The following is a 22,371-nucleotide window of genomic DNA, read 5'->3' as shown; positions in this document are numbered from 1 at the left end:
TACACTCGAGTACCTTCGTCTTCTAGCAATCAATGGGTTGAGTAGCTTCCACATCACCTCCATGACTCTTCGGACAATTTATGTGTGTTGCTGGTGTTGCAACAAGAGATTACATAAGGTGTATGACAATATGGTCAATGAGGACACACCTTTACTTGAGAGATTCCTTGTAGTTGATCAACAAGGTCCATCAAGAATTAGTGTCATTTCTGCACCAAAATTGACAGTGGTGGGCTACTTGTCTGTCAAATTCTCCGAACTTGTTATTCGATCCACACCAGTTCAGGTACAACAGTCGCCCTCTTCTTATCCTTCTTGAAATTAACATTTTTTCTAATTTTGAAGATGTATGCCCGTCTGTCATCCAGAAAATGATTCCGAAAAGCTTGATCCCGTATCTGCGCATGTTGAAGGTCTTGGCAGTAACCTGGACCAAGTTGTCAGTTTCCTGAGATGCTTTCCATGCCGGGAGAACCTATATATCGAGGTGATGCTCCTTTCCTAACCAACTTTCTATGGGTCACATAGACATCCAAATAAGCAGTAGAAGTGAGATGGGAAAAAAAAAGGGGGCACCCTGCCCTTTTTTAATTTATTTGTGAAAATGTATGTCTATTTAAATCGCTTCCTCGCGTATGTATAAGACCGAATCCATTCTTTTTCGAAATCGATTTCGAAAAAGAACTACTAATCCTTAACTTTTCGAGGAATCCTTCATCAGTGGTTGTGAATGACTGACTTTTTCAATCCTTTCGACCAAATAATCTATGCAGCTTCAACTTCTCTTGGTCAACGAAATTTCAAAAAAATAGGGTATGAGACAATTAATAACTTTGAAAACACGAAATAGTAAATGTTAACCATAAGGGAGTTTAATTTTAGGTACCTTTTCCCAAGTTTACAATGACAAATGTACTACAATTTCTGAAGGAATTTTGGAGGATTTCTGTACATAGATGTATTTTCTCCTATAATGGTTGCTTGCATATGGTTACAATCTGTAAGCATTTCCCCTTTGGATTCATATGTCTTTTGTAGGGAAATTTCCATCCACTCCAAACTCTTGCGAAGAAGCCTACATTTTTCTAGATTGTAATCAAATGCGAATGTTCATCATGTAGGATCGAAGATCGCATGTCCCTCTATTCATGTATTTTAGAATCCTGCAAATCAAAGAGGCGTGTAGTAGTGATCAAAGCTGCATGTAGGCACTAATACGTTCTCTTCTTTTGCAGATAAGATTAGGCCCGGTAGTTGATGATCTGATACAATGTAACAATCACATTTAATGCCTCGATCTGCATCTCTCAAAAATTACTTTGAACTACTACTGAGGGACCCGACCGGAGATTATATTGTCCAGGTTCTTTGTTGTGAGACCAAGTGTGCTAAAGGTAATCAGGTTTTCCCTACAACTCCGAGCGTCCAGTTCTAGTTGTAGTAGATTGGGATACAACTCCGAGCGTCCGTTACCATAGACATGGCTATTCGAATAGATTACTTCCCTGCAGGGGTGCACCAACTCACCCAACACGCTCCATTAACTCTCGCCGGACACACTTTTCCTGGTCATGACCGGCCTTGGCTGATCGACATGCCGTAGTCCTATTTATGCTCAATAGAGAGGCCAGCACGCCGGTCTACATCCTAAGTGCGAAGGGGTCATGGGCCAGTCAGCCTAAGCACTCATGCGCATTGCGAATGCGGCCTGGAGCAGACCCACCTCCTTATACAAGTGTAGGCGGTTACCGTCGAACCGGGCGCGTGCCGCTCAACTCCTGACGTCCGAAGATCTTTTTGGAGAATCATACGATGCCGAGTGTCCATACTTATTCCCACATGGTGGTTAGTGCAAAAAGGCCAGAGGCCTGCTTACATCACATATCCAAACCCGTTAGTGTATTGGGAGCTCGCGAAAACAATCGGTGATCCTTCGCCCCGTCTCGCGGACTTACAACAAGGGCCAAGCCCGTCCCTCTCTAGGGTGGTCTGCTTGCCCGGTCGTGCCGCGTCATTATCTCGCGGGTACCCTCATGGTCAACCTGACTTCAATAACTCTCGCGGGTACCCCTTGGGTCGACCCGACTTCAACAAAGGACTGAGGTGAAGGTCAAGGTATTTGTGTGTCCATAACATCAAGGGGGAATCTGAGGAATCACCCTCGATGGATTCCTACTCGATGTAACCGTCAAGGTGACCTTGGAGGAATCACCATCGAAGGGTTCACACTTGAGGTGTTGCATGACAAACTCATCATCAGGAGTGATGAATGAGGAATCACCCTCTGTAATCCACGACCGATTGGCTACATTACAGAAAAATCATCAGGAGTGAGATGCGAGGTATCACCCTCGTCACTCGATAGTAACTCTGCAGAGTCATACAACTAAGGGGGTGTTGCTGATGATGTGTCAGTCTCTACACATTGATCTCATTGATCGAGACATCCAAAAGAAAAGCATGGCAACACGTACAAGGGTGCGGGGTCACTGATGGATCACTATCCAGTCTATACTAAGCATATAGGGTAACAGGTAAAGTAATAACAGAAAGTTACAAAAAGCAGGCTATGCATTAGAATAGGAACTATCGAACAATATAGCAAAATCTAATGCAAGCACGATAGAGAAAGAATGGGTGATATAGGAATGATCAACGGGGTTTTTCTTGCTTGGAAGCTCTGGTCAGAGGGACGAGTCATGGTCGACGTAGTCGTACTGGGTGTCACGAGAAGTCTCGAGGTATACCGAAAGAATAAGGGACATGGGGAAACAATTAAATACCGGAGTAAACAAATACAACACAATGCATGTCATGGCAGTATGTTATGCTAGGGGTGCTCTTAATGCATTACTAAGAATTTTAGACGGAGCGGGAAAATATCCGAGAATATTTTCTCAGCTCCAGGTATTTCTCGGTCAGAAGATCCGAAGGGGAAAGTTCCATGTTTGCAGTGTTGGGGGCATGTGACAGTATGTGGACGGCATATTCCGATTCATATTATTTTTATGATCATTTTCATGTATAAATTATTTTCATCAGAGCTACGGTTTATTTTCTATGAATTTTTAAAGTTTATTGAATTTCTGGAATTTACTAGAATTGTTTTAATACGAGTTTGACCAAGTCAAATAGACTGGTCAAATAGAGAGGGGTGGCCCACATGTCATAGGCTATACCTAAACAAATAAATAAATCTAACTTATTTATTGGGGTCCTACATGTCATCTACTACTAGACTAACTTAGCACTAATCTAGTCCTAAGCCAGACTAACCTAAGTACTAATTAGTACTCCATCCGTCCGGGAAAAGTTGTCCCGAGCTCAGTTCATTTTGAATTTCGCAAAAAACCCTCCTGGTTTTAAATCTCGTGCTAATCCCCCCTCGCCTCTGCTTCTTCACCTTGGACCACGGCTGGACCAAGCGGCCATCGTAGCTACCGACGAAAGCCGCCGTAGAAATAGCGGGCGCCCACCTACGCTGCCGCCCCGCCACCCACATGCATCGCTGCCACACTAACCACTTGCGCCGCCACCCCACCGCCCACTTGCTCCTCCAAGGCGACCACCTCGACGGGCGCCTCCTCCTAGTCGCCCTGCTCGTGTCCCTGGACGGTTCCTCGCGCCTACGGAAACCCCAGCCGCCACTCCCCTGTCACTGACTTCGGCAATCAGGGCCCACGCAGGTCTTCCCCGGTGGCGGGACAAGTTGCTGCCGCTGCCGTCCGGCCGCCACCTACTGCTGCCGCTGCAGCCCGCCCGAACGAGTCTGCGCGGACCTGCTGCTGCTGTTGGCGACTGCATCTGCCGTTGCTGTCGGCGACTGCCTCTGCTACTGATGTTGGCTGCAGGTAGTTTTCTTAAAAAATGGACTGATTGTGGCTGATTGATCTGAACCTCTCTTTGTCTGGAATTACCTAATGATGCAGGTTTCAGTTACAGTGTCAATTGTTTTCTGGAAGAGGAATGTCAATGATTAGAATGACCTTTAGATTAATGTTAGTGAGTATAGGAATGTCAATCGCAGTTCAAGTTACAGTGTCAATTGCAGTATCATCACACTTATGTAAGCATTGTACTTTGTGAAATCTTTCTTGTTCTTTGTGAAATCTTTGTTGTTCCATCAGAGTACTGTACCTGAAAATTAGTGAAGTTGATTTACTGTTAACTGAATCATGACAATGCAAATCATCGAGTACATTTAGTTTTTAACTTAAAATTCATGGATTATATTCATTTTAATACAAAAACTGCTGCTGAGCATTGTGAAAAAAATCATGGATTGCTGTTAACTGAAAATTAGTGAAAGAAACTGCTGCTGATCATGGATTACTATTAATTAAAAATAGAGCGCCTGGCTTGTTTTATCATGGTGACGAGAACTGCTGCTGATCAGTGATTGTTTCATGATCAATTGATTCTTGATGCATTCAGTAGATGCATAATGCATGATCATGGATGCATTCAGTAGAAAGCAAGTCTAAAGTTCCACATCCATTAGTTTGAACTTGCAAAAAAAGGCACTATTGATTTAAACTTGCAAAAACAGGCACTATTGATTTAAACTTGCAAAAACAGGATTGCCACGGTTTTCGTAGACAGAGCATTTCACAGTAGGGGGGTATACTTGCAATGAGTGGATGGTCCTGCAATTTTTTTGGATCATGCATTTCACGTAACTGGAAAATGCAGTTGCAGAGTGAAATGCTCTAGACTATTAGTGACTAATCCAAAAGGAAAAAAAACTAGTTCACATCCATTAATTTGAACTTGCAAAAATAGGCAGCTATTGATTTGAACTCTTAACTACAGTAAGAGCTCAGACTCACGACTGAAAACCAAATTCACTCCAGAAAATTCTTGTCTGTGCATGTTGGCATGTTGCATGCCTGCCTGCTTGTGACGGCTTGATGAAGAATGGATGGATGCTTGGATGAATCTAAAACAGGGTCTCAAGAACTGCACCGAGAAGGAGGAGAACTTCAGCGATACTTCAAACTTTACTAAGCAAGCAACTACTGTACTTAAAAAAGGAAAAACATACAATAAAAGAAGACATGACAATAGGAATTAAGTTGGAATTATTTGAATAAAGTTATCAATAGACAAACAATGCATAAGCCCACTAATATAACAATATAAATACTACATCAATAGCAGTAGGAAGATACAGTTATCAATAGAAGTGGCTGCAACATCAACAAGCAATAGCATATTAGCAAGGAGTAGCAAACTAGCAATGTCTGTTTAGCAGTTTATTTAAGAAAAGTCTTACCTGCATCCTCTTTGCGAGTCAACTAGTCCAGATTTTGGAACCACCTCTAACCTTTGCTATGCTAGTTGCTTCGTTCTATCGCTATGCTGCGCTACCTATCACTTGCTCTTCAAGCCTCCCAAATTGCCATGAAACCACCTCTAACCTTTGTCACCCTTCCTAGCAAACCTTTGTTTGGCTATGTTACCGCTTTTTGCTCAGCTCCTCTTATAGCGTTGTTAGTTGCAGGTGAAGATGAAGAAGTTTGTTCCATGTTGGAACATGGATATCATGAATTTTGTTGGGATATCACAATATTCTCTTATTTAATTAATGCATCTATATACTTGGTAAAGGGTGGAAGGCTCGGCCTTATGCCTGGTGTTTTGTTCCACTCTTGCCGCCCTATTTTCCGTCATACCGGTGCTATGTTCCTTGATTTTGCGTCCCTTACGCGGTTGGGTGATTTATGGGACCCCCTTGACAGTTTGCTTTGAATAAAACTCCTCCAGCAAGGCCCAACCTTGGTTTTACATTTGTCTCACCTAGCCTTTTTCCTTTGGGAGTCGCGCTCCCGAGGGTCATCTTTATTTACCCTCCCGGGCCAGTGCTCCTTCGAGTGTTGGTCCAACATGTCAGCCGCCGGTGGCCACCAGGGGCAACTCTGGGCTGGCCTACCGGATGTTTGGACAGTCCGGTGTGCCCTGAGAACGAGATATGTGCAGCTCCTATCAAGATTTGTCGGCACATTCGGGCGGCTTTGCTAGTCTTGTTTTACCATTGTCGAAATGTCTTGTAAACCGGGATTCCGAGACTGATCGGGTCTTCCCGAGAGAAGGAATATCCTTCTTTGACCGTGAGAGCTTATAATGGGCTAAGTTGGGACACCCCTACAGGGTATTATCTTTTGAAAGCCATGCCCGCGGTTATGTGGCAGATGGGAATTTGTTAATGTCCGGTTGTAGAGAACTTGACACTTGACTTAAATAAAACACATCAACCGCGTGTGTAACCGTGATGGTCTCTTTTCGGCGGAGTCCGGGAAGTGAACACGGTTTTTGGGTTATGTTTGCCGTAAGTAGGAGTTCAGGATCACTTCTTGATCATTGCTAGTTTCACGACCGTTCCGTTGCTTCTCTTCTCGCTCTTATTTGCGTATGTTAGCCACCATACTTGCTTAGTCGCTGCTGCAACCTCACCACTTTACCCCTTCCTTACCCATTAAGCTTTGCTAGTCTTGACACCCATGGTAATGGGATTGCTGAGTCCTCGTGGCTCACACATTACTACAACAACAGTTGCAGGTACAGGTTTTGCGATGATCATGACGCGAGAGCGATGTTACTTGTTTTGGAGTTCTTCTTCGGCTTCTTCTTCGATCAGGGGATAGGTTCCAGGTCGGCAGCCTGGGCTAGCAGGGTGGATGTCGTTTGAGCTTCTGTTTGTGTTTCATCCGTAGTCGGATGTTGTTCTCATGTATATTGATGTATTCTTGCGGCATTTATATGCCTTGTATGTATCCCCATATATTATGTAATGTTGATGTAATGATATCCACCTTGCAAAAGCGTTTCAATATGCGGGTCTATCCTTGGTGGGACCTTCGAGTTCCTCTCAGATAGGGTTGCATATTGGGCGTTGACATAGTGTTACTATCTACAAAGCTAGACTTGTCGAAAAAGGTTTTTGACAAAGTTCAAGGTGTTGACTACGATGACAGTTTCTCACTCGTATCTATGCTTAAGTCCGTCTGAATCATGTTAGCAATTGCCGCATTTTATGAAATCTGGCAAATGGATAAACAAAACTGCATTCCTTAATGGATTTATTAAAGAAGAGTTGTATATGATGCAACCAGAAGGTTTTGTCAATCCTACAAGGTGCTAACAAAATATGCAAGCTCCAGCGATCCATCTATGGACTGGTGCAAGCATCTCGGAGTTGGATATACGCTTTGATAAGTTGATCAAAGCATATAGTTTTATACAGACTTGCGGTGAAGCCTGTATTTACAAGAAAGTGAGTGGGAACTCCGGAATGATGTTAGCATTGCAACTAATGAGTTAGTTGCGGCATGATGTATTACGGAACGAGTAAAGAGACTTGCCGGTAACGAGATTGAACTAGGTATTGAGATACCTACGATCGAATCTCGGGCAAGTAACATACCGATGACAAAGGGAACAATGTATATTGTTATGCGGTCTGACCGATAAAGATCTTCATAGAATATGTAGGAGCCAATATGGGCATCCAGGTCCCGCTATTGGTTATTTACAAGAGAGGTGTCTCGGTCATGTCTACATAGTTCTCGAACCCGTAGGGTCTGCACGCTTAACGTTCGTTGACGATATAGTACTATGAGTTATGTATGTTGGTGACCGAATGTTGTTCGGAGTTTTGGATGAGATCACGGATATGACGAGGAACTCCGGAATGGTCCGGAAGTAAAGATTGATATGTGGATAGTAGTGTTTGATCTCTGGAAAGGTTCCAAAATCCATCGGAAGGGGTTCCGGATGTTTCCCGAAATGTTTGGGCATGAGAACATTTTATCTGGGCCAAAGAGGAAAGCCCACGACGTTTTTGGAAAGCGCAAAAGGAAGTTTTGTGGAGTCCAGGGTCCAGACGCCAGGGTCCCTGGCGTCTGGGTCCAGACGCCGGGAACCCTGGCGTCTGGGTCCAGACGCCGGGAACCCTGGCGTCTGGCCCTGGAGTCCGAGAAGGACTCTTGCCTTTCGGGTGAAACCGACTTTGTGGAGGCTTTTACTCCAAGTTTCGACCCCAAGGCTCAACATATAAATAGAGGGGTAGGGCTAGCACCCAAGACAGATCAAGAAACACCAAGCCGTGTGCCGGCAACCCCGTCTCCTCTGGTTTATCCTCCGTCATAGTTTTCGTAGTGCTTAGGCGAAGCCCTGCGAAGATTGTTCTTCACCAACACCGTCACCACGCCGTCGTGCTGTCGGAAATCATCTACTACTTTGCCCCTCTTGCTGGATCGAGAAGGCGAGGACGTCACCGAGCCGAACGTGTGCAGAACTCGGAGGTGCCGTGCTTTCGGTACTTGGATCGATCGGATCGTGAAGACATACGACTACATCAACCGCGTTGATAAACGCTTCCGCTTTCGGTCTACGAGGGTACGTAGACAATACTCTCGCCTCTCGTTGATATGCATCACCATGATCTTGCGTGTGCGTAGGATTTTTTTTTTGAAATTACTACGTTCCCCAACAGTGCTTTAGTTAGCCATCTCCCGAGCTTGGTCTGTGCATCAGTTGGACGTTTCCAATGCCTTCTTGCACGGCCACCTCGCTGAGCAGGTGTTCTGTGAGCAGCCCACCGGCGTCGTCGACGCCACGAATCCAGACCATGTGTGCTTGCTCTCCCGTTCCCTTTACGGGTTGAAGCATGCTCCTCGGGCCTGGTACCAGCGCATCGCTGTGATCCTGCAGACGCTCGGATTTATGCCCACTCACTCCGATGCGTCGCTCTTCGTGTACCATCACGGAGTTGACACGACCGACTTGTTGCTATATGTCGACGACATCATCCTGACGGCATCCACTGCCAAGCTCCTTCAGTGGCTCACTGCTCTTCTTCGCCGATGAGTTTGCCCTCAAGGACTTGGGGCCCCTGCACTACTTCCTTGGCATCGAGTGGTTCGATGGCCAGATGGGTTCTTCCTGCATCAGCAGCGATAAGCTCGTGAGCTTCTTGATCGCGCTGGCATGCTTAACTTCAAGCCCACTCCCACGCCCGTCGTCACCAAGGCCAAGGTTTCTACTCTGGAGGGTTCTCCATCGTGGGTGCTCTACAGTACCTGACTCTGACGCTGCCCGATATGCAGTATACTGTTCAGCAGGTCTGTCCTCAAATGCATGCTCCACGCGACTCTCACTGGATCCTGGTGAAGCTTATCCTCCGTTACATACGCGGCACCCCATCCATGGGAGTCACACTGACGGCCTCCGCCTCCACTGACCTCATCGCCTACTCTGATGCGGACTGGGCTGGTTGCCCGGACACACGGCGCTCCACCTCGGGGTACTGTGTCTACCTTGGGCCATCGCTGATCTCTTGGTCATCCAAGAGACAACCCACCGTCTCCCGCTCGAGTGCCGAGGCACAATATCAGGTAATGGCTAACGCCGTTGCTGAATGCTCTTGGTTCGTCAGCTGCTCCAAGAGTTGCTTTGTGATGTTCACAAGACCACGCTCATCTACTGCGACAACGTCTCCGCCGTGTAACTCTCCGCCAACCCAGTCCACCATCATCGAATGAAGCACATTGAGCTCGACATACACTGTGTTCGTGAGTAGGTGGCTCTTGGGCGCATCCGGGTCCTCCACGTCCCGACGGCGCAATAGTTCGCCGATGTCATGACGAAAGGACTACATACTTCTGTTTTCGAGGAGTTCAGGTCCGGTCTTTGCGTCTCCGGTGATGCTTCGACTGCGGGGGGGAGGGGGGGGTGTTCAACATATGGTTTGTGCATGTATATTGTATACCTTGGCCCACCTCCTAGTCTTTGTATAGTTGAGGTTGTGGCCCACTTTGTACTCCATATATAAGTGCGCTATGCACCGATCAATACATCGAGTCGCATTGCCAAAACTCTTGTTTCCAACAGGGAGCTTGCATGGGAGGTGATCATGCAGGGGAGGTGAGCGTCGCATGCCCGGCGCTTGGCATCTTGTTGGCGCCTCTCTTGTGCTCATGTTGCCCCGTCGGAGGAGCACCGCCAGTAGGAGGATTAGCACGTCGAAGGCCAGCGACACCGCTGTGTATCCGGATGCGCGGAGCGGGGCATCGGAGGCCAGCGAACTGACGGCGGCTGCTAGCAGCAGTGTGCTTAGGTCCGCCCGGCCTCGGCGCCACAGCACGTCGGAGCTGGCAAATCGAGAGCTTTGCCGAGAAGGGGATCCATTTCCTCTTGATCTCCCCTCCCATCCACTCCACCCTCTTCGGGATCAGGCAGCGCGGACGAAGAAAGGCGGCGATATGAAGGGGAGAAGACAGCCCGCGCGTAACGAGGCGACGGAGCAGGTGGCCGGGGGTGAGGAGGTCGCCGTCGTAAAATCGAGGAGGGGAGGATGGGGGGACGCGGTTCGGGCTGTGTCATTTGTCAGATTAAAGCCAAGTGGATTTCCACGAATTGTCATCGGGGACAACTTTTCCTGGATGCAGGGAGTAGCACACAACTCACGCGCGCACACACAGGCACACCTGGCAATGGCCTTGGCCATGGCCAGCAGCAAGAAGTAGCGTTGAGAAGCAGCTTGAGCAGCAGTAGTAGAGCAGCAGCTGTGGCCAAGCAGCGGCAGAAGCAAGCAAAGCAGCAGCGCAACGGCCTGAGCAGGAGCAGCTAGCAGCAGAGCAGCGCAAGGAGCAGTAGCAGAGGTCGCAGGAGCACGTGCGGCAGGAGCAACGAGCGGCTGCGGGTGGCACACGTGGGCGCGCGGCCAGCCGGGGCGACCAAGGGTGGGTCAGGAGCGGGTGAGTATGTACGGGGGTGGAGCTCCAGCGATCCGGCCATGGCAGCGACAGGCAGGCGTGGGTCTAGGGCGCCGAATCGAAGAGGGGAAATGGGGGGATTGGGAGAGATGCTCACCACGAGTCAGGAGGAGCAGCCGGTGAGGCCAGCGGAGGTCGGGGTCGAGCGAATCGACGGCGGACAGCGATGGTTGCCAGCAGAGGGAATCGACGGGAGCGACTGTGCGGGGCCGTCCTAGCTGGTGGCGCTCGGCGTGGAAGAAGAGGACGACGGCGCGCTTCACTTGCGCATCAGCAAACGGGGAACGGCGGCCGGTGCCCACGGCACTGGTGACCTTGGCATGATCACCGCGTGAGCTCTTGGGCTCATCATTTTAGTAGAGGAGGAGGGGGCGCGACAGGCAAAAGGAGGGGATCGGGTGAGGGCGTGCTACGGTTTCACTTGGACACATTAATACGCCGAGGGGGGGAGCATGTGGAGGCTATCGAGCCATGGCGGCAGTGGATGGACGCCACGCCCTGCCTCTGCCTCCTGTAGGCCTTGTTCGGTTGCAGAGTTTTTAATCGTCTAGTGGATTTAATACTCTAGAGGATTTGGTGACCCCCCACCGTACACCAAATTCACTCGAGGACTAAATACATGTCACTATGCAATCCATTATGCATTCGGTTAATCCTCTACAGGAGTATCAATTAACAGCATGACTTTAGGCCGGCATCTCCAACGCATTGCTGCAGGTAGATCAGAGAGAAAAGACAGTAGACAGGGGACTAGGGGAGCAGGCACACACGAAGAGAAAGAGAGAACCAACATGAAGGTCTCGTCGCCAGCTGTCTCCTCTTTTCCGACGTGAGGTGGCGGGGGAGATTGGATCGGCTGGGCTCGATGGCTGTTCTGGGTCGCCGCCGAGCTCATGCCTCTTCACGTGTTGTTGAGCTGAGAGGAAGGGGAAGGAGGATGTACGCCGCCTCCATTTGCTCTGGTAGCTTCTCCGGCGCCCGCTCCGCCGTCGCCGAATCGAGAGAGGAAGAGAGGGTCGGGCCAAGAGAGAGATGCAGCGTAACTTTTCGCGGGAGGGTTGCTTCCACGGGGTGGGACTCGTGGGTCGTTTCCCGGCGATTTCCACCGGGTTTGGGAGGGATTTGGTCTAGACGGGGTCTAACCGAAGGCTGTCATCAACGAGGACCGGGATTCGACACCGCGGGGGCGGAACCCACGTGGATCGGCGGGGTTTGCGCCCAATCCCGGCGGGGGCGGGGCTAACCGAACATAGCCGTATCGAGGTTGGAGGGTGGCGCTCGGCTGGGCTGCTACCGTTTCTAATGGGCCAAAGTGCACAGGAAACTTTCCTGTTTTCTTTTGCTAAAATAATAAGTAGCTACTGTTCTCTATATAGTTTAGTGATCAAATGATTTTTTTTATTATGAAACTTTTCACAAAAGTGCCATGTAATATTGTAGGATTGCACAAAAAGTTTGAGTGCATTTGCAATTATTTAAATTTGTGTTTGAATTTAAGTGGCCAACTTAGTGGCTCCTGGTCCAATTTAAATATTGTCGGAGTCAATTTTGTAATCCAAATGGGCTTGGTTTCTACATGGAAAATACTTGGGAATTTTATGGAATATTAACAACATTTTTGTTTTACGGTCTGAAGAAATAATATATTGACTTGCAATTGGAATTTGAATTTGACTTAGGTTTTATCCAGGAGCAATTAAGCTTAGCAAAAATAGGATGACATGGCATCATTAGTCAGAAATCACTATAGCTTAATTATAGGGGTGTTACAAAACTCCTCCACTAAAAGAAATCTTGCTCTGGGATTTAGGAGGTAGAGTAAGCGGGAAAGATTTGGTTACGAAATTGTAGCGCAACGGAGATCACACGGGCGATTTTACCCAGGTTCAAGCCGCCGCGAGGTGTAAAACCCTCTCCTGCTTTGGTGGATTGATGGTAGAAGGTGGTGGAAACACATCGCTCTAGCTCGGCAGTGTTGCCTTGGGGCGTGAGCAGCTACGCATGTACGAGTGTACAAGGGTCCGACTCCTTTCTATGGTTGCCATGGGCCGCCTTTTATAGATCAAGGGGTCACCACAGTGGAAAATAAGTCATTATGCACTGATTAGATAGAAAATAGTGCTATCATACCTAACTTTGCAGACATGGCAGAGCGCATTAAATGTGCCGCTTAGTGTCACATTAAGGCCTGCCCGACAAGCCTTGTCCGGCTGCTCGGCCACCTTCTCTTCTGTCTACATGCCACGTCGCTGGACAGGTGTCATTTGGAGGTGATTTCCGTAGGAAGTGACTGCCGTGTGGCAACAAACAACCACTTAGTTACTTAGGGGCTTAACACCGCACCGATCGATGACTTGCGTTGCTGTGAGGTGGTGCGGTGGAGCCTTGGTAGAGTAGTTTGCCTCCGTAAGCCCCGGCAGGCCTGCCGGGACGGTCTTGAGGCTTGCTTCCGGGGTAACCCCGACCTCGCCAGGCTCGCCTGCCCGGCAAGGGAGGTTTTCCCTTAGAGGTATCTTGCTTCTTTGGCTTAACTTGGTCTTGTTGATCTGCACTCTAATTCTTCAAAGAGCTGATCTCTTGTACTTGGTCTGGTCTTGGATGCTGTAATCTTGATCTAGAGCCTGTGCACGGTCTGGGCAACAGACCTAGGGTTTTTTGCACCGACAGGAGCCCCCTGGCCTGGCACGAACGCGCTGCTGGGTGTCGTCAGGGTAGGCCCTAACCAGTGCACAGGCGAAAGGGGGTAGCTGCTCGTCCTTTGAGATCTTCTTTGCTTCTTCATTAACCTAAGCCCAGGTTAGTTTTCGGTTCTCCCGTGCGTCGTGTAACGCTAACTACAGTGGGGCCACCTTTGTAATGGCCCGTGAATGACTTTAATGCATGGGTGAGTAACTGCCAATTCACTCTTCCCACCAAGCTCTTATCCTTGGCCATGTATGCTGCATGCATTGAGTGGGGTAGGTTACGGAGGCGCGTGGTGCGGGAGAGTGTTAAGGTAGGGACCCGGTCTTCATGAATTGGTGGAGGTGGACGGCGGTTACCCGCCGAGGGATCGGCTCCTGGCCCCGGCCCGCCTGTAAAAGGAGGGGCGGGGAGGAGTGGGAGCATTCATCCACATATCCCTCCTCCATTCTCTTCTTTATTATGGTTATGCTGAATGGGAGAACCCGGGGCCTGGCCCTGGCTTGAGGTTGGTGATGTCGAATGCTCGTGCCGTCACTTGGGGAGTGAGAAGGGGGTACGGACACGCCTTCGCTGGGGTAGGACACCCTCCTATCTACGCACATGTCTCGGGGGGGGGGGGCGTGCGGGCGGCGCGGTGGTAGCACCGGAGGTAGCGACTCTGGTGTGCTCGTCGCCGGGCCGTCCGTGGCTTCAATTTTAGTGAGGGGCGATGCAAGCGATACCACGCCGGGGCCCATAACAGACACAAGGGGTGGTAGTCGATTGTGGCCTATTTCCCCTTTCCCTATGACGTCGAAGGGAGGCCGCAGAGGAGGTTCATCATCTGTAATGGCGGATCCCTCCTCTCTAGGCACTGTCTGTCCGGTCTACGGGTGGGCTCCTTGTTGAGGGAGTCCTGGATTAGGGGGTCCTCGGACAGCCGGACTATATCCTTTTGCCGGACTGTTGGACTATGAAGATACAAGATTGAAGACTTCGTCCCGTGTCCGGATGGGACTCTCCTTGGCGTGGAAGGCAAGCTTGGCAATACGGATATGTAGATCTCCTCCCTTGTAACCGACTCTGTGTAACCCTAGCCCCCTCCGGTGTCTATATAAACTGGAGGGTTTAGTCTGTAGGACAACAACAATCATACCATAGGCTAGCTTCTAGGGTTTAGCCTCTACGATCTCGTGGTAGATCAACTCTTGAAATACTCATATCATCAAGATCAATCAAGCAGGAAGTAGGGTATTACCTCCATCAAGAGGGCCCAAACCTGGGTAAACATTGTGTCCCCTGTCTCCTGTTACCATCCGCCTTAGACGCACAGTTCGGGACCCCCTACCCGAGATCCGCTGGTTTTGACACCGACATTGGTGCTTTCATTGAGAATTCCACCGTGCCGTCATCATAAGGAAGGATGGCTCGTCTCGTTGTCAGGGACAACATCACCTCTGGGGGAGCCCTGGCTGTAGGCCAAACTCTCCGACTAGGCGGCTTCGTCATGACCACCCGTTCGGCCGCTGCGCCGACGATGACTTCTCGGGTCATCGAAAACAGCCTCCACATCGGCTCCGAACTTACCGAGCGGATGAATCCAATGGAGCTCTCCTCTTTGAACGAGCTCTTGGACCGCATCGCCGCTTTGGGAGTCGCTACGGACTATGATCGGATTGGGCTTAAACCCGACCAAAGGGAGATTAACTCTCCGCCGGTCACCCATCAGATAGCGGTGGTGGAGGAGCAATGTAGCGATTCTTCCTATATATTGAGGAAAAACTATGTCCGGATTCCCGAGCTCTCCGAGCCGAATACCCATCTACGGGAGGACATCGCCCAAACCCTGAACCGAGAATCAGGCAGCGGGCCAGACCCACTTGGCAACATCCCGGAGCCCGAACTTCCAAGATCGGAAACTCCTCCGCCCCCGGGTCTCAGATCAGGTCAAGGTTTGGACTTAAATCCACCCACCCACTTAGATATAAACGATCTTTCCCACATTAGGCAAGAGCCCCAGGAGACAGTACATCACTATTGGGCCAGATTCCTCCTTCTAACGAACAAGGTCAAGGACTGTCGTGAGGAAGACGCAATTTCATTCTTTTGCAATAATTGCACGGACAAGGGAATCCTCAACGCCATAAGTCACCGTGACATAGCACACTTCGCTGACTTGGCGGCCATAGTACGGAAGTACTGTGCGATGGAAAGCGCCTGGAAAACCGAAACAAAATTTTGGGATAATCCGGCTCTGACAAAACCCCCAGTCCGAAATAAAAGGGTGCACTCTCATAAGTCGCCCGACTCAATTACAAAGAAGCAAAAGCCCACTATATGGCATGGAACCGTATTGGAGGGATGGCTTAATGGGCCATGCAAAATTCTTAGTACAACGGATACCATACCAACACACAGCCTTAGAGCTTGTTGGGTACTACGGCAGGTGGCCAAGAGCGGGGAGGATCTCCTCATTAAAAATACCGCAGAGCACCACCCCGTGGATAACAACAATACAGTATTGATAGTCTTCGAGACCTTCGCCTCAAATAATAGGCGTAAGCGAGCACTCCGCAGCCTTGCCGAAGTCTGCCACGTGGTAGCAATAAATCCATGGAGCAACACGGCTATCACCTTCAATGTTAGTGACGAACCTAAATTCCGAACAGCCCGAGCACCAGCCGCCTTGGTCCTTAGTCCAATTGTGGACGGCTTTCGGCTTACTAAAGTGCTCATGGACGGCGGCAGCGGATTAAACCTCATTTATGAGGAGACTCTTCAAAAAATGGAAATAGACAGAAACCGCATTGAGCAAAGTAGCACGACCTTCAGAGGAATCATCCCTAGTCGGGAGGCACGATGCGCTGGGAAAATCACACTAGATGTGGTATTCGGCACGCCGGAGAATTATAGGTCCGAAGAAATTACATTCCAAGTGGCCCCGTTCAGTAACGGATACCACGCCCTTCTAGGGCGGGAGGCATTCACGATCTTCCAAGCCATACCCCATTACGGGTACATGAAGCTCAAAATAACCGGGCCCAATGGAATCATCACTCTAGCTAGTGATCCGGACATAGCACTCTGCGCCGAAAACAAAACAGCCGCACCGGCCCTTGAGGCATTATCCGAAGCCCTCGCGGCCAAGGAATTAACTGCACTACGCTCCACAGTGGGCAGGGACGACGTGATACTCGACAAAAGATCCAAGTCCACCTCTTTTAAACCAGTGGATGAAATTGTCAAATTCCAAGTCCACCCAACGGACCCTACAAAAACAGCATCCATCGGGGCACAGTTAAACCCCGCTGTAGACGCCGCACTACGGGAGTTCCTGCGCGAGAATTGGGACATATTCACCTGGCATCCTTCAGACATGCCAGGAATCCCACGCAGGCTGGCCGAGCATAGCCTTAACATTCTAAAGGGATTCAAGCCGGTCAAGCAGACTCTTCGGCGTTTCTCTGAACCTAAGCGACAAGCCATGGGAGAGGAGCTAGCCAAGTTACTGGAAGCCGGATTCATTAGAGAAATAAAACATCCGGACTGGCTGGCAAACCTGGTGAGGGTACCAAAGAAGGACAAATCCTGGCGCCTATGCGTCGACTTCAAGGACCTTAATAAGGCTTGCCCAAAGGATCTCTTCCCCCTCCCTCGCCTCGATCAAATTATCGACGCTACCGCAGGACACGACTCATTGTGCTTCCTCGACGCATACTCCAGTTACCACCAAATTAAGATGGCGGAGTCCGATCAAGCCGCAACGACATGTATCACTCCATACGGCCCCTTCTGTTTTAACACAATGCCCTTCGGGCTCTAAAACGCTGGTGCAACGTATCAACGCATGATTCAGATATGTCTGGAAAAACAGATCGGGAAAACAGTGGAGGCATGCGTAGACGACGTGGTCGTTAAAACCAGACACGTCGAATCCTTAAGAGACAACTTGAGGCTCACGTTCGACAATCTCCGAACATACGACATCACGCTCAATCCAGAAAAATGCGTTTTCGGCGTGCCCGCCGGAAAGCCCCTGGGCTTCATCGTCTCCAGTAGAGGAATTGAAGCAAATCCGGCTAAAATCCGAGCTCTGTCACAGTTGGCTATCCCAACTGACCTCAAGCAAATCCAGAAGTTAACTGGATGCGTGACGGCTGCCTTAAGCCGCTTTATCTCCCGATTAGGAGAAAAGGCACTACCCCTTTATCGCCTTCTTCAGTGCACTGAACACTTCGAGTGGACGGACGCGGCCACGACCGGATTGGAAGAAATAAAAGCCACCCTGGCCACCAACCCAATCTTGGCCGCGCCGAATGTCGGCGAACCAATGCTGTTATATATAGCGGCAACTCACCAAGTTGTAAGTGCAGTGCTCGTCGTCGAATGAGAGACGGACGGACATAAATTCCCACTTCAAAAGCCGGTATATTATTTATCCACTGTCCTCACTCCATGCAAATCACGGTACCCACATTATCAAAAGATAGCATACGCGGTATTTATGGCATGCCGGAAATTACGACACTACATTCAAGAGTGTTCAATTACGGTGGCCTCGGAAGTACCACTCAACGACATAATAAACAACCGCGATGCCACGGGCCGGATTGCCAAATGGGCTGTCGAGCTCCTCCCGTTCGACATAACATATAGACCACGGCGAGCCATTAAGTCGCAAGTACTGGCCGATTTTGTCGCTGAGTGGACAGAAGCCGAACTCCCTAAAGAATGTGGCACGTACTCCAATTGGATCATGCACTTCGACGGCTCTAAAATGCTGGCTGGTCTGGGGGCTGGCGTCATCCTGACATCCCCCACCGGAGATATAGTCCAATACGTACTCCAAATACTATACACAGACTCCAACAACGCAGCCGAATACGAGGCCCTATTACATGGTCTCCGGATGGCAGTTTCCATGGGCATTCAACGCTTGGAGGTGCGTGGGGACTCGAACCTCGCAATATCTCAAATAAATGGAGACTTCGACGCCAAGGATCCGAAAATGGCGGCTCATCGCAACGCCGTCCTCAATATGTCAGCTCGGTTCGAAGGGTTTGAATTCCACCATGTGGCTCGGGAAAACAATCAGGCCGCGGATATCCTCGCCCGTATCGGCGCTAAGCGCGACCCTGTCCCACCTAACATCTTCTTGGAAAGACTGTTTAAGCCATCCGTGGTATAGGAAGGGGACACCGGTAACAATAGTCCGGACCCAGCCACAACACCAGATACCGAACACTCCGACACAATCGGAGGCTCTGCCACCAAAATAACACCTTCAGCGCACATGATAATGGTCGTCATCGCCCCGTGGACAGAACCATTCCTGGCCTACCTAACCAGGCAGGAACTACCCGAGGACCAAAATGAGGCACGCTGCATAGTGCGGCGGTCTAAAGCCTACAAGGTCCACGAGGGAGAGCTTTATAAGAAAAGCACTACCAGTGTCCTTCAAAGGTGCATCTCCGAAGAGGAAGGGCGGAAGCTTTTGGCAGAAATCCATGCTGGACTCGGCGGCCACCATGCCGCAGCCCGGGCCCTTGTAAGCAAGGCCTTCCGTACAGGTTTCTATTGGCCGATGGCCCGAGCAGACGCACATGACCTTGTTCAACGTTGCGTCGGTTGTCAGCTTTTTGCAAACCAAAGCCATATGCCGCCTACCGCTCTCCAAAAAATCCCCGTTACTTGGCCCTTTGCGGTCTGGGGGCTTGATATGGTCGGACCCCTCAAAGGGGGAACCTATAAGAAAAAAATACATATTGGTCATGGTGGACAAATTCACAGAATGGATAGAAGCCAAACCAGTCAAAACGGCTGAATCCGGACCGGTGATAGACTTCATATCTGGGGTTGTACACCGTTATGGCATCCCCCACAACATCATCACCGACAATGGCTCAAACTTTACAGCCGACGAGGTAAAACTTTGGTGCAGCAACATGGGCATCAAGCTCGATTATGCTTCTGTCTATCACCCGCAAACTAACGGTCAAGTCGAGCGAGCAAATGGTCTTATCATGAGCGGCATTAAACCCAGATTAGTGCGGTCCTTAAAGGAATCAAACACGCACTAGGTAGAGGAGCTCGACTCCATACTACGGGGGCTGCGGACCATGCCGAATCGCACTACTAGATACACACCGTTCTTTATGGTGTACGGCGCAGAGGCGGTACTGCCCTGCGACATAATTCATGACTCACCTCGAGTGCGCATGTATGAAGAAAAAGAGGCCGAGCTCGATTGGCAGGACAGTTTGGACGCCCTGGAGGAGGAGGGTGACGTGGCAAAAGCCCGTCCCGCATTCTATCAGCAATAGGCTCGAAGGTATCAAAGCAGCGAAGTACGGGCCAAAGCTTATAACGTTGGCGAACTCGTTATACGCCTACCGGAGAAGAAAAAGAACAAGCTCAAGCCCAAATGGGAAGGTCCCTTCATTATTGACCAGGTTCTGACCGGTGGAGCGTACCGTCTGCGGGATGCATTGGATAATCGACTCGAGCCAAACCCATGGAACGCAGCCAAACTCCGAAGGTTCTACGCCTAGTGCCGGACCCTATGTTCGTCTCCTTACCTCCGTCAATTTTTTACATATCCGTTATCTGTCTTTTCTCTCTTTCTCTCTTCTTTTTTCCTTTTCTTCAAGGCCTTAAAAGGCTAAATTGTGTCTTGACTACACATTCTTGACGCGCTAGCCGCGCTCATTATACCTGGGGGCTTCTTATATAGAAGCTTAATATAACTATTTTCCGGGCTTTATGCCCCACACGTGTTATTCTTCCACATGTACCTTTTTTCGCCATTATATGCATCGATATGACTTAAGTTTTGGCCAAGCTGGGTTGCCAGGCTCTTGTGTTTATGCCCTACGTTCCTGTTAATTCGGCTAGGGCATAAGGGGAGCACCTCTGCGATTGTTACTGCTGGGTCAGCCGGATGTGTACCTCAGACTTGGTGAAGCCGAAAGCTAGCGTTCTTAAGGGAATACTCGGTCGGTGAACAAAAGATGACTTTTATTTATTTTAATACATGCCCCCAGATGTTTATAGCCTGTGTCACTTTTCGCAGTTCGGAACTGCACATTAGGGCATGCGTACCCAGGGAAAGGAAACCTTAACGAAACTATTCTCCCTGGAAGATGTTTCTTACTATCCATGTAATATAACATAGCTAGTTGGGTACTTGTCTGTTTAAGTACTTATGACCCCTACGCCTAGTTTCCATGCGTACCCCGGTTTTTACATAACTGAGCCGGTATTCGGATACACTCCGGACTATCCGGTCCAGAGGTCGAAGCTAAAAGGTCCGCCATGACAAATGATTTACAATCCGGCTAGGGACAATATATGTCACTGGAAGTACACAGTCACTTAGAATGACTAAATTCTTCTTCTATACCATCCAACAGGCTGTCTAGCCTACAATCCTGTTGGGAATACTTTGCGGCTAATTCTACTTGGCCATACACCAAACTGACGGGGATCTCTTGCCCATCAGGCCCCACAGGTCCGACCTCGTCCATGTGGTTTGGGTCAGCTTTGGTATATCGAGTCTTCACCATGGCCCAGGCTTCCCTTACACCTTGTCGGCAGGCTGATATCTTCCATAATCGGAAGCGCCGCCGCGCTCCCTTGAGCTTTTCTATAAGCTCCCCCATGCCTCGTGGCGGGGAAGCGGATGGCCACAAGGCTTGGGCAATACCCTGCATCACCCGCCGAACTTGTTCGTGCAGTTGTGAGAGCTCTGGTAGAAGATCACCCGCAGACCCGGGCATCTCCTCCGCAGGATGACCCGTCAGCATACCTGTAGACATAACTCTTTTAGCCGGCTTCTTCGCCGAACTCTTTCAACAGTTCGTTCAAGCGCTTACTGAAAATGCCGCGTCAAAGCCGCTTATTCTCCTTCACAGAGTCCGCAAGCTGGGCTCGACCATCTTTCAGTTCCACGCCCAGCTGGATATTGGCGTCTTGGAGATCATTTTTCTCCTGCCTAACCCGCGTAAGCACGCGCTCGCCAGCATTTAGCTGTCAATTAGCACGTTGCGCATCCCCAGGCACGGCCTCCGGATTCACTCCGGAGTCATCTGCAACATCTATTGTTAGATTTGCGTGCATGCCGCATACTATCTGGTACCTGTCATTCTTTGCAATGGAAACAAGTGTTACAAGAGGGGGCCTTCACGGACTCCTTCAACGCGGCAACTGCGGCCCGTAGCTGGGCATTGCACTCTTCCAGCTTTTGAGACAATTGGGTATTCTTCTCTATAAGAACCTGCGCAAATAATGATCCTTAAATCAGTTGTGTCAACTGTTTCAAGTCTCAGGGGCTACTGATATATATAATCATCAGATTTTCTTACCCGTATGTCCTTTACATACTGGACCATGGCTCTGACAAGACCATTTTGAGCGGCACGGATGTACGCGTCTCCTGAGTTGAAGGCATCAAACGCCTGTTGGGAGAAACAAGCGTCACGGAGTACGGCCCGGCGACGCCTGTGATTCATGGCGCTCTCCACTTCGGAATTTGTAGCAGATAATCTATCCGCATCCTTTGTAGGAGGAGCATCCGGCGTTCGCCCCGTGTTAGCTTCCGCCTCTTTGTCCGGCCCTGGAGCCCAACTGGTGGAGGCGTGATCGGCAACCTCTTTGAACATAGTCCAGCGAGCGTTTTTCCTACTAGGAAACATGGACGTTATTATATTTTAAAAGACGACAACCACAGAGCGAGGTTCTGTATCATACCTCTGCGATGATGTCTCAGTCCTGACCACCTTCCTTTTTAGCCTACCCGACTTTGGTGCCCCTTGTTGGCGAGTCACTGCGGGTTCGGCATGGCGTCCCGAGGGCCTTCCCTGTAAGATACCATATGTGTACGGTAGGTGAAGTGCAAAAAAGGGGATCCTTCTCGGAAGTTGGGACTCCGGTT

At 49.6% G+C, this 22,371-nt stretch overlaps 2 long non-coding RNA genes across 2 annotated transcripts; one reads left to right on the top strand and one right to left on the bottom strand.

The window, feature by feature from the left end:
* Window positions 1-2,497: 2,497 nt before the first annotated feature.
* Window positions 2,498-6,802, top strand: LOC141021281 (uncharacterized). The gene is made up of 2 exons (XR_012181898.1): window positions 2,498-3,851; window positions 6,553-6,802. It is a non-coding gene; the product is annotated as an uncharacterized lncRNA (long non-coding RNA).
* Window positions 4,502-11,266, bottom strand: LOC109740380 (uncharacterized). The gene is made up of 2 exons (XR_002227294.4): window positions 10,873-11,266; window positions 4,502-4,959 (listed from the first exon to the last, which is right to left on the bottom strand). It is a non-coding gene; the product is annotated as an uncharacterized lncRNA (long non-coding RNA).
* Window positions 11,267-22,371: the final 11,105 nt, after the last annotated feature.

Source organism: Aegilops tauschii, chromosome 4 (assembly GCF_002575655.3).
Source record: "Aegilops tauschii subsp. strangulata cultivar AL8/78 chromosome 4, Aet v6.0, whole genome shotgun sequence".
Lineage (NCBI taxonomy): Eukaryota > Viridiplantae > Streptophyta > Magnoliopsida > Poales > Poaceae > Aegilops > Aegilops tauschii.
Note: the sequence above shows the minus strand (reverse complement) of the source record. Positions and strands in the feature narration are given on the sequence as shown.